The sequence below is a fragment of the Helianthus annuus genome, chromosome 16 (assembly GCF_002127325.2).
Source record: "Helianthus annuus cultivar XRQ/B chromosome 16, HanXRQr2.0-SUNRISE, whole genome shotgun sequence".
Classification (NCBI taxonomy): domain Eukaryota; kingdom Viridiplantae; phylum Streptophyta; class Magnoliopsida; order Asterales; family Asteraceae; genus Helianthus; species Helianthus annuus.
Window position 1 is genome coordinate 199,375,426 of NC_035448.2, and position 3,419 is coordinate 199,378,844.

A 3,419-nucleotide genomic window follows, 5' to 3' on the forward strand; every position below is an offset into this window, starting at 1 on the left:
CGAACGCTTTCTAAGAAGAAGACTTAAAGCAAAAAACCAAGAGAAAGTTTCGGGGGACCCACTTCCAATGGCGGACCAACGTACCCTCATGGATTACCTACGACCAACCATAGGTAATTTCGGCGCCGCTATCAATGCACCGAATGTCGAAACCAACCTTCCATGGGCTTGCGGACGAGGATCCCCATCTACATATTACTAATTTCTTAGAAATATGTGATACCTTTCGGATCAATGGAGCATCAAACGACGCCATCCGCCTTCGAATGTTTCCATTTTCACTAAAAGACCGAGCTAAGGCTTGGCTTAATACCCTCCCAGTTGGCTCGGTAAACACCTGGGATGAACTAGCCCAAAAGCTTCTATATAAGTATTTCCCTCCTGCTAAAACGGCTAAATTAATGACCGAAATTAATACATATTCATAAGAGGATGGGGAATCCTTATATGAAACTTGGGAAAGGTTCAAGGAGCTACTAAGAAAGTGTCCTCATCACGGTCCTGTGGTGTCACAACCCTCGTCCCATAACAAACCAGGAACGGGCGGCCGTGGCCAGTTTCAGTGGTATCGGTGTTTATCAAATTGGCAGCGGAAAATTTCATCAGGACCGTAGTTAGGAAATATTTTATCAGAGTTAAACACCAAAATATTTTAAAATAAAGAAATGGGATAAAACCCAAGTTTCTCTGATAATACTTTTATAAGTGGGACAAAGCTCGATTTTTCATTTTAATACATTTATAGGGAATAACCCCAATTATTAAAAATAATTCTCCTTTTTAATTAGGTAACTTTTATTGCCACTTTTCTAAGCCTTCAGTGCTCTCTAGCTGGCTTTTATGGGCTTCACACTAAGTTACCTGAAACACGTGTTTAAAACATTTTATCAGCAGGAAATACTGGTGAGTGAATCTCAGTTTAATCAAAACAGGTTTTTATCATTTTACAGTATTGAGAGTGATTACAATGTTTATATCTACACAATTACTCATTCAGTACTTGCCACTCGACCGGATCTGTGGCTATGGTCATATCACACATTGGCTAACTCTTCGTCCAATTGTGAAGATTATCAAGTAATGTATACAAAACCCCATAATACCGGCAGTAATTGAAGACAACAAAGACTCAATCACTGCTTAATTGCATTGTAAAACATTTAAGGTTTTGTAAAAACATTTAACAAAAAGAGGATTACTCACATTGCTATTATATGGCTTTCCTTTGTGACTTCCTGGTTATAATCTAATTAAATAAACAATGCACACGTGTTAGTATAATAACCCATCTTAACATTAGTGATACCCTCCCCGAGACGGCATTCCAACGACTACGTCGGACAGAACCACGACAGCCGTTACGGAACCCTAGATCAATGAGGCAGAGTATCTAATACGTATCCAGGGGTTATGATACTTACAACGAGGCAGAGCTTCGCTAATTAGGGGGGTATAATGCCCGGGTATAGGACCTATACTATAGAAATTGAGAGAGATATAAGAATTCTGAACGATTTGAATGAACTGCCGATGGTTGCTATTTATAGGGTCTGATCTTCAGTTTCTCGCGGCCCGCGAAGGATGTAACAAGGTTTTACGCGGCCCGCGAGGGCCTTAAGGCGGCATCACAGTTGCTGAGTCATCGACACGTGGCGGCTTCCGGGTGTGTTTGGATCTTGAGTTGTCGCGGCCCGCGTAAGTCGAAGACATAGTCTTCGCGGCCCGCGAGCGACCTCTGGAATTTGTTTTATTTGTTATTTAATTATATAAAAGTATTTGGGACCGGTTTTATTTGGGGTGCATTTTAGAACATATAGAGGTATTCTAAATATATTTGGGGTGTCAGAAATATTTTTGGAGGGTTGATATATCTTGGTATGATTCTTGAATTATTAAATGAAATATATTTTGCACTCATATTAAGTATAGTAACCCGATTCCACTTTATCCCTACGTCACGAGACAGAACCCCAACGAATTTAGGCAAAGCCTTGACATACGTTACGGGGCCCTACGTCAGTCGGACAGGGTATCAGTGATCAAGGGTTAAAACACTTAAAACAGGGCAGGGCTTTATTATTATTATGGGTGAAAATACTAAAAGAAAAGGGATTTTAGAAAGACAAAGGGAGTGAAAGACGATGAGCAATTTGTTTAGAATGCACCACACATTCTATTTATACTTATAGGAAAACTTAGAGATCACGTAAGATGATTCCATCTGATCATTTCATCTGATGAGGTGCCTTAAACGCCTACGGGACCGTCAGAGCGAGCTCCTCTTACTTCGTTCTTGTATGAGTGTTGCTAAATTGTTGTTTGGTCTTCGAACGTGTCAACCTTCTTTGGTCAGGGGAGCTGTCTCTGTTTTTGATGAAGGCCTCCGGGGAGCATTAGTGGATATTGTTGTTTGTGGGGGTGCCTTTTTTTGGTGATCTCCAGTGGAGGTTGGCTTCTCTCCCGACCCGGTTCGGAGGCTTAGGGATTTGTACGGCCGAGGATGCCTCTTCATATGCTTTCGTGGCTTCAAGGGCCCAATCTTGGGGTTTACAAGACCACATACTCCGAGAATGTGGTGGGGATGTTTTAGACTCCGATTACAAGAGTGCGTTGGACCTTTTGCATAGTTCTCTTCCCGACCTTGATGTTGGCGGTTTCTACATTAAAGACACCGCCCCTCCTAAATCCCAGAAAATTCTGGCGAATGCCTTATATGGAGAAATTGTCAAGAGGTTTGAAGAGAAGTTTGTTTTATCCCCTCGGCAAAGAGCTGTGTTTGAATGTCTACGTGCCCCACATGCTCAGGATTTTCTGTCTGTCACACCAATTGAAGGCTTGGGGCAACACATGTCGGCTGTGGAATACCGTGCTATCCTTAGATACCGACTGATGATTCCTTTGTTCCCAGTTGACGAGCCATGTCCGGTATGCCGCAAAGCGTGTTTGGATTCTTTCGGCGAGCACGCGATCCACTGTAAAGAGCTACCAGGGTTTAAATATCGGCATGATTGGGTGAGAGATGTGTTATGTGATGTTCTTAAGCGGGCCGGGATCTCTGCCAAAAAGGAGGCTCCAGTAAATTTCCTTACTGACCCCTTAGAGGGGAGGTCCACTTTACGCCCGGCGGACATCCTTGTGTTTGGATGGGAAGGGGGGAAACACGCTTGTGTAGATCTAACTGGAGTCTCCCCCCTTGTCGGACTCAAGGACAAGGGCTTTGTCGTAGGGCAAGCGGTGCTCAAGGCAGAGGCGAGCAAAGTGGCAAAACATGACAAAGCTTGCCGGGAGAATCAACATGTGTTTGTCCCGTTTGCGTTTGATACCTTTGGTGGTCTCGCTCCTGACGCTGTACGACTCTTGAATCGGGTTCAAAAAGTCGTTAATAGTAATTCTTCGTCGCTAAAGGTTTCAAACTTTGT

At 43.2% G+C, this 3,419-nt stretch overlaps 1 non-coding gene across 1 annotated transcript; it reads right to left on the bottom strand.

Moving 5' to 3' along the window:
- Positions 1-395: 395 nt before the first annotated feature.
- LOC118488656 lies at positions 396-502 on the bottom strand. Its single transcript, XR_004885200.1, has one exon. It is a non-coding gene; the product is annotated as a small nucleolar RNA R71 (small nucleolar RNA).
- Between the last annotated feature and the right edge of the window lie 2,917 nt (positions 503-3,419).